The sequence below is a fragment of the Centrocercus urophasianus genome, unplaced genomic scaffold (assembly GCF_019232065.1).
Source record: "Centrocercus urophasianus isolate 14NV4802_14NV808 unplaced genomic scaffold, USGS_Curo_1.0 seq_2, whole genome shotgun sequence".
NCBI classification, from domain to species: Eukaryota; Metazoa; Chordata; class Aves; order Galliformes; family Phasianidae; genus Centrocercus; species Centrocercus urophasianus.
In genome coordinates this window covers 2827283-2839276 of record NW_024884755.1, presented here as the reverse complement: position 1 = coordinate 2839276, position 11994 = coordinate 2827283, and the positions used below count along the sequence as shown (strand labels likewise).

The 11994-nt window shown below is 43.7% G+C and overlaps 1 protein-coding gene across 5 annotated transcripts in view; it reads left to right on the top strand.

The window, feature by feature from the left end:
• The first annotated feature begins 704 nt into the window (after window positions 1-704).
• Window positions 705-11994, top strand: part of CHD9 (chromodomain helicase DNA binding protein 9) — an 80601-nt gene continuing 69311 nt past the window's right edge. For 4 of the 5 annotated variants that reach the window (XM_042821277.1, XM_042821279.1, XM_042821278.1 and 1 more), the window contains exons 1-3: window positions 706-721; window positions 7564-7641; window positions 9222-9310. The gene's annotated coding sequence lies outside the window, so the exon portion shown is untranslated. Of the gene's footprint in view, window positions 722-7563; window positions 7642-9221; window positions 9311-11994 lie in introns of all 5 variants that reach the window. The other variant, XM_042821280.1, reaches the window with a different exon arrangement.

Genomic DNA, 11994 nt, shown 5'->3' with positions numbered 1-11994 from the left:
CGCGGTGGCGCTGCGGGCGGGCGCCGCTTCGCTCGGCGCTGGGCGGCAGCTCGTCGAGGAGCGCGGCCCGGGTCTGGCCTCCGCCGGCGCCTCCAAAGTAAACGCGCCCGGGATTGGCTTCTGCTGGAGAAGGGGGCCATATTGGATAGGCTCGCCCCGCCGCCCGCGCACCATTTTATCAGTTCCGCCGCCGTCCGCCCCGCGCCGCCCCTCTCCTTTTGGGGGCCGCCCCCTCCCACCGGGGCTGCGGGGTGAGGTGAAGGTGTCCCGGGGAGGAAATCCGCCCGTCGCTCCCCGCCCGCCCCCTGCGCCAACCCCGTCCCCGCTGCCGCGCTCCCTCCTCTTCCTTCCCCCAGCCTGCGGCCCCGCGCCGTCGCCGCTCACGCCCCTCTCGCTCCCCCCCATTCCCTCCCTCCTGCGGCGCCGTGTCAGCGCGCGGCGGCCCCCGCGCTGGGCGGCCAATCAGCGCGGGGGTGAGAAATATGCAAATGCGCCCCCCGGCCCGTCCCCGCGGCTTCGCTGGGGCCGGTGGGGTCGCGGCGCGGAGCGAGTGAAACTTCGCCCCCGGCCCGGCCGCCCCTCCCGGCCTCGCTGCGCTGCGCCGCTCTGCGCGGCGGGCGGGCGGCGGGGGGAGGAGAGCCGAGCCGAGCCAGTCACGCCGCGCCGCCCTCGCCCGCTCCGCCGCCGCCGCCCGCCTCTCCCGGCCTGCGCCTGCCGCCCGGTAAGTGCCGCCCTCGGCCCGCGGGAATCCCCCTGGGGGTGGGGGAAGCCGCCGCCGCTGCCGCCCCCGGGCCGCCCCGGCGGGGAGCTGTCAGGCGCGGGGCATCGCCTCCGCCTCCTCCCCGCGCGCGTGCCTCCTGCCGGGCAGCGCCGCCGCGTAATGGCGAACCCGGCGGTGAGTACGTGCGAGGGGCCGGGCCGCTCCCCGCTGCCTCCGAGCAGGCCGCGCTCCCGGTGCCCGAACCCCTCCCGGCCCTCGCGCCCTGTCGGCGGCCTCCCCCGCCTCTCCTCCCTCCGGGGCACGGCGCGGCGCGGCCTGCTCTCCTCGCGGCCCCGCCGCGACCCGTTTCCGCCCCTCGCACCTCGGCGGCGGGGGCGGCGGCCCGGAGCGTGGTGCGGGCATCGGACTGCGTGCCCCGCCGCGGGGAGAGTGGCGGCCGGGGGTGCCGGGGGAGCCGAGTTCCGAGGGGAGGGAGCGGGCCGGGCACGGGTAGCGGGGCTGCGAGATGCCGGCCGGGCGGGGAGGCGGGAGGAGGCGGCCGGCTTCTGGGGGGTCCTCGCGGGGAGGGGGCGGCTGGCCGGCCCGGAGGGGGGGGGGGGGAGAAGGCGGGTGAGGATGCGCCCGGGGCTGCGTGGCAGGAGGGATGTGGCAGCCGCCCGGGCGGGCCGGCGGAAGGTCAGGCCTGGCCGCGGCGAGGTGACAGAGGTGGGCAGGAACTGGAATCGTTTCCCGAGGCGAAGCGAGGCGGTGGGAAGGAGAGGAGCCGCGTGTGGCGGCCCGCCGGCTTGGAGCCGTGACGGCAGGAGGTGTGGGAGCCGGGAAGGCAGGGCTGGCGCTGGGTGAGGCGGCTGGGAAGGCCGGGGCTGGGCGGGCGGCGGGTCCGTGAGGGAGAGGAGCGGGGGCACGTGGCCGCGGGGCCCCCTGCGTGGGTGGGGGCTCGGAAGGGGCTCGGCTGTGGGAGCACGAGGCCGGGGCTCGCAGCTGCCGGGTTGCAGGTGGGGGCGGCGGCCGGCCTCCTCCCGGCATGACGGGATCCCGGGAGCAGCTCAGTGCGGTGTTTGGGGGCATCTCGATTTTAACCGAGTGGAGCGATGATCCCATTTCTTCTTGAGGCGCAAAGCGGTGAAATGTGAAAACCTCCTAATTCCCCCTTGGCACGCGTTTTTGTGGGCAGGGTTAAAAAGTAAGCACAATTCTGTCACTTGGCTGCGTGGCTTTGACATGAAGGTTGATGCATGCAGTTTCAGTTCTTAAGAAACGTTTTGTGCTCCTTGCTTTGTGTAAGTGCCACGAATCTTTAGCATCTACGAACTTCAGTTCATGAAAGTTGTTTAACTTCAGTGGTGTGAGGAAATGCATCTCTTTCTACTTCTGCAGAAGAAATCTGAGCCCTTCAGCAGTATTATGCATAGTTACAGGGGACAGAATAACAGTCTGCATGAAGAGAGAGGGGTTTTTGAGTCTTTTTTGAGACCGAGACAAGCAGCCATAAAAAGCAATCCTCCTCTCAGGAAAGTTAGGCCCATCAGGCGTAAGATCTTCTATAGCATCTGTCTTTACACCTGTGTTGTTTGACACCATCAAGTTCCTATTTATAATCGTTATGCTTATAATCATTTGTATGCAGATATAAATGTGCTTAGGATTCAAGGCAGGACTTTAGCAGTCAGTCCTCTGATGATTTTTGCCTGGATTTGCCTGGCTCTGGATTTTGATGGATTGGTACACAGGTCAACTTTTCAACTGTATCTTTTATTGGATAAGCATTTCAAAATTAATAATTATTCCTATTTTATAAATTAACTGTTAAAAAAAAATGAACAGCAGTCATTGGGTTTTTATCTACTCAAATAGTTTCTTCCCCCTCCTGTGTATATCTTTTCTTTCAGGCTAAATAATGTCTTGTTCATTCTTCTTGCATGGGGCTGATGGGACTTCCAATGCACCATGGACTTACTTATGCAGTTTTTGTCAACCAAAGAGCAAAAGCCTTTGTACATATTCTTGAAAGTTAACCAATACAGGGAGCTGTGTGCCAGGCCCTATGCATCACTCAAGGCACATGTATGGGAACTGTTGAGTCACAGCCTGAGCCACCGATGGAGCGCCTGGGGAAAGGACCTGGTCAGCCCTGGGAGTGCAGGTGAAGGCAGTTCAGCTGTGTGACCGGCAGGGGTGGAGCCTGGCTGCACCTCTCTTAGACCTCATTTAAGGGCTAACTGACACTGGGGAAGGGTCTCTAGTTGGAGATCATTCCTTAATGCAGCTTTCCCCTGCAGAACTAGCATCTTCTGATACGGGGTGAGCAATGTTCTTTCCTTCCTTTAAAGCACCTTTCTGTCCTGGCGGTCTTTCTGTCATCATACCTTTGTTGTAAAGGCTCTCCCTCTTATTGATCTGTCCAACTGCTACAGCGCGCAAGGAGGTTAGTGGGAAATCGTGTAGGATAGAAACTTCAGGTATCGGCTGCTCTGAAATGACAGCGCATTGTGAGCTACGTGAATTTGCTTTGCATTTATAGTGATAAGGACAGGCACACACATAGCTACAGTGCGTCTGCTGGTTTACCTTGTGCAACACGGTAGTTGGATTTATAACAATTTATGCTGCTCTTTGTGATGATCAAGCTCTGTTAACTCATTTCCCTCAGATGAAGCTGTTCTTTTTACTGGAAAAAGAACTGTGATTTTAAGCTTTATATGTTTTCAAGAATTTTGAGGAATCTCAGCACCTACTCATTTCACATGAGCTGTGGCTGCTAAATGCTCCTGAAGATTACTCCAAGAATTCAGTATGGAGAAATGTTGCTGAAAGTACAGTGTGTTTTTTAAAAACTTGTCAGTGGTGTTATCTGGAAGATGTGACATGATCCCCTTATAAGAGGCTACTCAAGCTCTAAAATGCTAGGCAAACTGCTTTAGCAGGACCCAAAGGACCCAGAGGTCTTTTACAACCCTTATCATTCTGTGATTCTGTATGAAACGGACATTGTTTCCTTTTTTGAGAGAGACAATTTAGTGATGTGGGTAGATTAAAACAAAAATGTTGATGTCATGCTTTAAAATTACCTTGTTTGTGAAACCCATAAAAGAAAAAAGATGTTCTTTTATTCTAAGATGTTTTTGTCTGTCTTAGAACTTTACAATTTAAATTTTCCCAAAAATGTGTTTGCATCCTTCAAACACTTTGAAGGTAAAGGTGAGCTGGACAATTCTGCATGTATTTATGGGTTAGGATTCCTTGCAATGGGGAGTTTTTCCCTTTTTATCAGTCTTGAAGATGTAATTGTCCAAATGTTGGACCACTGTCTTTCTTGGAAACTGCTCATGTGATTTAGGATGAGGAAAGAAGTTGCATCTGGAGGAGTCAAGTGGCATAACGTTACTAGTCTCTGGATTGCATTATATTTGTTTCTATCACTCTGTGTAAACTAATTTCTTAGTAAATCTTGGTACTTCAGTTCATAAGTTTTTCATTTGAAGAATTTTTCTTGGTTTAACTGCAATCCAGTAACTTTTCCCATTCAGTTTCTTTCCTGACCAAATTAGTTCTATGGATACTTTAGTCTTCTTCCAGTGACCTGTTTGTATTTCTCCCTTTTATGGTCTCCATTTTGTCAAGCTAAGGGACAGTGTGATTAATGAACATTTAGAAATCTCACGCTCTGTCTCATGTTATGTGCTCTTATTCCATCTTTTAGTGCTTTTCCTGTAGTTAGAAATAGTCTCAGGAATGTAGCATATCTGCAGATGTACAAACGGGTGATGGAGAAACCAGTTGCCTAGTAAGCCCAACTTTCAAGAATTGATAGTTGAAGTTGTTGGAAATATTTTAGGGTACAATATTCTCTTTCCCATTTAGCAAAGTGGACTGTTGTGCTTGGATGTATTTCTGTTTCTCATACACCAACTCCTGGAAACGGTTTCCAGTTCTTTCAGTGCTGCCTTTGCTCTGTCTCAGTTGTTAAGCTGTAAGAAATAAGCTACAAGAAAGGCTGCTTTTTCATCTAGGAAGTCAGCAGGAGTATATGGGTGTAGTGTGGCATCCCTCAGTGAGGCAAAGTGTTGATCTTCAGCTTCATTCATGGAGGTTATCAAAGAGATATCAACTATTAATGTATTTAGGCCATCAGTGTATGAGCATTTTACTTTTTCTTTCGTTTTTTTAATGATACTTATATTTCTTCCTGTCTTAAAACAGCAGTCATTTTGCAACCAGATGGAAAAACATTTGCATTGCTTTACTGAAGACAATAATTTTGCTTCTGTTCTTTATCCAAATTATATTAGAAAATATAATAACTGACTGCCAGAAGATTTCCTTCTGCGATGTGTTCTTGGGAGTTTTTCCTTGTATTGCATGAGCAGTTTCAGAAAGTTTTATCTTTTGTTGCTGGAATTGAGGAAGGCTCCCACAGTGTATTCTGCAAATGGCATTTGTAGAGCTCTTTACTTTATTTGATGCTTACCTCAGTAAATGAAGTTTTAAGTTTCATAGAGGTGTTGTCTGTATGGAGGCACAAAAAGGTGTTCCGTATCCTGGAGGCAATCTGAGGATTAAATTGGATGGGTATTTTTGTTTCTCCTATGTTGTAGTGGAGCCCCTGTAGTTTGTGATTCAAACTCAGAATATCTTAGCATGTTCTTGGGATGGACATTTGTGAGAAATGCTTGTATCGAATCTGCTTAGATTTGTATGAAGGGAAAATTGTATGCAGCCTTCTTCCCAAAGGATATGGAGTTGTGCGGCAGATGATTCACTTGATGGCAGCTAATGAAGTATGCAGTGGCATGTCAAGGCACTTGTTCTGTTGAGCAGTGTGGTCTCATGGTGCTCATAGTATTGTCACATCCTCATCTGGTATGGAGACTTGAAATTGTGTTGTTTGGTGTTGGTTTGTTTGTTGGTTTTGGGTTTTTTTTCTTGGTTTTTGCAAATGTTCACTGAGGTTTCTGTGTTTGTGTTCATCTTGGCTGCTGTTGGTCTGTACTTTCAGGTTGTTGCCTGGAGTTATTTGTAAAAGAGGCATGAGCCTCTGAGTTGTTCTAGTTGGTACTCCTAGGTCATAAAATTGCAGTAGTTTGTAAAGGTGCTTATCAGACTAGAACGTGGGAACGGTTGGGATTGAGTGTGCTAACAGGCCGTGAGTTGGAGGAGGGCTGTGCTGTGAAGTCCTTTGTCTCTGAAAGTTTCTAATGAAATCTTGGTTTAGGCCACATGAAACAAGAAGGCTTTCTTTTCTGGTTTTCAGCGTGTTCATTTCTCTACATCTTAAAACTGCACTGTAGTTCCTCAAGTGAGATGCTGGTGTTCAGAAATACGAGTCATGCTGGAGCTTATGACAAAAGTAACTGGCGATTAATTAGAAACTCTATAGTGCATGCATCAGGAATCCAAAGAGCACCATGAGGATTGTTTTTAAACTTAGAAGGAGAAACTTATGCAACTCAACTGCCTTTCCAGTGACTGGAAGTGTGAGTTACAAATGTGTAACAGAACGCTGGGAAATGTTGTGATCTGTGTTAGAAAAATAAGCAGAAACTCTTAAATTCTGGAATTTATGAGTCTTTGCAAGTACGCTTTGGAAAAACAAAGTGGTAATAATGTTTAAAGAGCAGAATAAGTTATTGAAATAGTTTCCTTCGGTAGTCTTGTGGCAGAGCCCTTGAACTTTCTGACATTTATTTTCAGTAAAATAGAATGTGTCGAGGATAAACTTTGAGCGTTTTACAAGAAAATTCTTGGAATTTTAGTTCTCTTCCTAGCTCACAAGCTGTTGCAGTTTCTCTCCTTACCTTCTTCAGTATTGCATCGCTGTCGGAGTTAATGCCCACAAAACGTAAAGGAGAAAATGGTTGTACACCTCAGCCACCTCTGTGCAACATCTAATGCCAGGAGGATGGGTTAAAACTGAGTGGAGACGTGATCTACTGAAGCAGCTCAGGAACACGTATATGTTCTGCACTGCACACCAGAATCTTTGTCAGACAGGTGAAGGAGGTAGTTGAAAATAATAATTTATTAAACTCTTGCTTTTGAATTTTAGAAAGAGTATTTTCCAAAGACCAAAGATATAAAAGCACACAAGAACTTTGTGTGAAACTTGATAACTCATTTTATTGAGATGGTGTTTTAAGGAAGAGAAATGACAGTTAAAATAGTTGTTTTAAACTAATCAAAATGCATAGCTTAATTCCTGTTCCATTAATGTGTATAGAAGACTGCACTTTGGTGTCCAAAATGAAAAAAGATCACTGTTCAAAACTTTTCATGAGTAATAGCAGTGCTTTAGGGTTCCTTCAGGAGCGTAAGAAAATCTACCTGCACGTAGGGAAATACCTGCTGTCCTTTGACTATTTTATAACAAAGCTATGTTGTTGGTTGGTGGAGGATAATTTTTTTTTTAAAGCTTCTAAGACAGCTTAATATGTGTGTCTCTAGTCCTGGGTTACTTTATTTTTGGTTCTGTTTAATAAATCGTAAGCTTCCTCATGTATCAGTGAATTTTCCCAATTAGAGCAGAATTAAGACTGTGCTCCAGAGGAGACTTTACAGAACTTTTTTCTTTTTTTCTACGATATGACATGTAACATACATATACATGTATATCTGTGTAACTAGAAGCTTGCATACAGCCCAGCCTAGCTGAGAATCTTTGGAAATAGGTCCTACTTTGCATCTTATGAAAGCTTGAAGTTCCTTCGGTGTGCTTTTTTCTTGGCACTCACTATAATATCAATGATTGTTCCTCTGTCTGAAGTATTTATTATGTATTACTGTTGGAGTAATGTATTGCAGTTCTGCTGAATGTCTATTTACGTTTTTTCTTCTTTTCAACATAGGGTTTTTCAAACTTCAAAGTACTCCGCAGCAGACACCATATTGGGAGCTATTCAAGCAAGCGAGCACTGGCCTGAAGAGTAAGAAATGCGTATCTTTGTTTTAAGGCTTTCTGGAGAATCTACTTGAGAGAGGATAAATACGTTTTAGATAGAAAAGATCGTAAGCTAGTGCTTGTATTATATGGTAATTTCAGCTGAATTAGGTTTCTGGTTTTTTACTGCTGGACTCTTACAGCTAGGAGAAATTACCTGCTTTGCGAGTTTTCAATTTTCCTTTCTTTTTTAAAAAATACGTGTTTTGTTGCCTCTATTCAATTGATTCATACATTGTAAGGCCTTTATATTATAGGTTTGAACTACGAATTTTTAAACAGAAGTTTAGGGATCAAAAATAGATACTGAAACACTGTGTAGTACATACTAGAATGAAGTTCAACTTAACAAATATCTTGATGTGAAGAGGACTTCTGTGTAATGAGAGCTCTGTGTGACATTACAGGAACTTAAAGTGTAAGAGAACCACAAGAAGCAATTTTTCTTCCTGTTCTGATACAATTGCTGCTGTATTGTGTAGACGATAAATGTAGATCAAAATATTTTTGTCAAAAATCTCACCTACTGGGTATGTGCATATTGTGTATGAATTTGGGGAAGAAAAAAACCTGCTTCTTAAGTGTTCCTTTTAACAGAGTGGAGGCCATGTAGTTCTGCAACCCTAGAATAAGTCTAAGTTATGGAAAAACCGAAGGGTCAATGTAATAATCTGTGTACTAAATAACACTCAACAAGAATTTCTACTGGGACATTGCAGGCTTTTGATAGCTGTCATAGGCAGTTTGTATCTTTGACATATGTTACAATGCTGTCTTAAAGAAGTGAGTAAATAATCTATGTATTAAAATCTGCTTCCTGATGAAGTGATATATATATCATCTTTTATTTTTTATAAAGTTTAAAGATTGAACTATTAATATTCTAGCTAAGGTGCTTAAGGGTTTGTCACAAAGATATTTAGGGAGAGGAAAATGCATGTTTGGACAGCCTTTACGTATCCCCCTTCCTCTAGCCTAACCTTTTCTATTAAAGTGTCCGGTGTTTTCAAGCCTGTTTTGGATTAAAAGATAATCTTGCAACAGTGAGATCTTCTACGTGTGGACAGGGGGAGGAGTGGGGTAAAATTGTTGTGCAAGTATGCTCCCCTAGAAACTGGTGTCAGTTACTATTAGGAAGTACATCTGTCACTGTAATAGCAGAAAATATGGTTTTGCTTTTCAAAAAAGCAGAATATATGGAGATTTTTGCACATACAGCTTTAAAACTTAGCATAAAGCCTAGATATTTTTATTTTATTTGGTCTTTCTGTTGCGTCCTAAAGTTGTTCCAAACTTCCAGTGATCTGGCAGAGACTGTGCCTCTCAGTCTTGCAGAGCCATGTGGGGTTGTTTCTCTCCCCAGGGCTGTCCCTAAAATATAGGCACTTCACTTACTTATTTATTAGACATTTATAGCATCATGGCTACTACTGGTTGTAAATTATTTCTGCTGCTCTTGTTTTTATGGTGTCTATTACATAATTGAGTTTTGAGTAGCGCATTTGCATAATATTGTAATTTCAAGTATAGCATTTGTGTGATTGGTTTATCATGTCTCGTTTTCAGGTCTCTAATAATGAGGTACCCATCTGGAGTTAAAGCGCGTCTCTGAACTTCTTAATTCTTCGTTAAAGGGATGTGTTCTGTATTCATGGGTAAGGATGATTTTGATCATCGCTTGAACCTTTTTCGTAAATTCCTTGTAAAACGTTAGTTTAGAAAATGTTATCCACTTAGATCCTGTGGGTTAATTGCACACTTAATATGGATTGTTAGATGCATATGTTAACTCTTTATTTTTGACCCAAGCTAATCACAAGACCTTCTTTATTTAAGTACAACTGATTGTGGCTCAGAACTTGCTGTGTGATTTTCAGATATCTTGCAAATGTATGTAGAAAATTCAGTGATACATTTTCTCTTTGGTGTGGTTTTGCTTTCTTGCTCTTCAGCAAAGCTGCTTCTAGAAAGAAGCTGTCCCATACACAGTGCCTGTTGACGTCTTTGGTGCTGATAGAAGTTTGGTATTAATTGCACTGGAAGATATATTTCATTTACGTGTGAAATATTGTTTGTGTTGGCTGACCTGAACTTCTATGAATGACCTTCTCATTTACCAATTTTTTCTTCTAAACATTTAGTATTTGTTCCCAGGGGCTACTTGCTTCAGAAGCAAGGAGGAGAGATATTAGAAGGGAGTTGTGCGTATGTCTTTAAAAATAATAATAATAATAATTAGGTGTGTTCTCAGTCAAACAGTCTACCTAATCAAAGTTTGTCTTAATTTTAGTGATAGCAGTGAGATGAAATGCATTTCTTCAATCCTTATTTAGCTATAGATGCCACAGCGCTATGGCACAAATGCTTAGTACTTTGAGTTAGATAATAAACCAGTTCATCTCAATGAACGTTCAAATGTTCTTTTTTTATCTTCTACATTGCTTGAATTTGGAGGCAATTGTGCACTTCCTTTGTGCATTTTAATTTTAACATGCACATTGATCTTTAAAACTGTAATAGGCTATCATTTATATTGGAGCAGCAGGAAATAACGGGAAGTAACTTTTGTATTTCATTTAGTTCTGCTTTTGAACACAGCAAAAGCTTTAGTTGTAATTAAATCTGACAAGTAATGATAGTGTGAATGCCATTTATTTTTATTGTTGGGGAGGTAATGTCTCTGTCATTTATGAATATTATTCAGGAGTGATCGGATTTTTGAGTATTTTTTTAAGGCATTATAGTGACTACCTCTTTTCATGCTGTGTTCTACCTGCTAATAGTTGGGCGAGTGGTAAAAGGCACAGGCATGTCATGCTCTTGTATATTACATACAATTTAGCAAACAGTACTTCTTCAGTCTTTGGCAGATCTCATTTGGAAGCAAATCTGCTGTACCTTGTTGCGTTGCTTTCTAAAAAAAAAAAGCAAAACAAAACCCAAACCAGTGTCTATACATACAGTGTAAAACTCTTGCCCAGTGTTGACTCTCTGTATTTACCTCTTCTATTTCTTCTGCATGTGATCTGGCTTTCTGTTATTATGTGCTTTTATGGCTTCAGTTTTAATCTCTTCTACTAACTAGTCCCTAGCTTCATTCTGAGATGGCTTTTACTGGCTAGCCATTATTTCAGCTTTTTAAGTGAAAAAGCGTGCTTTGGTTGAGACACTGAGTTGTAGAGTTGGCAGTTTGAAAAAACTTATGTTTGAACTAGAGATGCTTTAAAATATGTGAAGATGAAGAACCTTGAAATGTTTCAGCTTGTCTGAGTAATGCTGTTGATGTTTCCCATTCGCTGTTGTTCAGTTTTTGCCCAAAATCATCACGATTGATACAGAATTGAGAGGCTAAATACAAAAGATGCTTAAATACAAGTAGGAAACATTGCTAGATGTCTCTGGGTTCCACAGTATTTAAAATAATGAAATAACGTGCAAAATCATGGAAAACTGAAAATGTACAAAATGTCCTATAGTTGGTAATTATTGTTGAAGAACTTTATGCAGATAGGGGCAGTAACTTCTTAAATTGATGTAGAAAGACCATACGCTTCTAATTGCTTTGTCACTTCGTACCTCTACTGTGATGCTCATTTTGTTTTCTATTATTTTCTGTTTTGTTTGGACCAGTAATAGGAAGTAATTCTTAGGCGTAAATGTTGTAGAGGAATCTTACCAACTTTAAGCTGGATCAAGATTAATGTTAAATCAATATAGTTGTAGAGAACTTAAATGTACAGTTCGTTTAGGTTCTAAAGCAAATTCTGGTTATGTGGGGGCACTAAAATGCTAAATGGTAGTTACAGAAAGAAATCAATCTTGAGATTTAAGTTATTTTCCATGATGATGCGTTTTTGATGTGAAATAATTAGTTCTGGCAAATCAAATTTTAGGAATGTTGGTAGGTTTTGTTATGTTATATTCTGCCTCTTTTACCATAGCTTCCTTGGTTGAGTAAGTGTTCGAAACTAGTTTCCCTGTTCTGATTAAAATGTGACTGCAAGAGGAGCTTACCTTGAGTGGGAAGCGTTTGGGGGCTGGTACTTTGAAATACTGTCTGTAATTGCATTGTTAAACTTGCAATTGTTAAGCCCACCAAATGAAAGTTTTCAAAATAGTTATTTCCTAGAATGCTCTTCTGCCAGCAGAAGGCCAAAGAGCTTCCAGACTTCAGGTCAATGACAGATCTGGTTGGGAAGGGGAAAGGCTGGGTGGAAGTGTGCTGAAGCATAGCTGTAGCTACCATCATTTTCTAAGTGAGACTGAAGATGGGAGGAGAAAAGCGCTTAAAGGAAGCATGTGAGAAAGGTTTCCATGTCAGAACGTTTCTCTTACATTG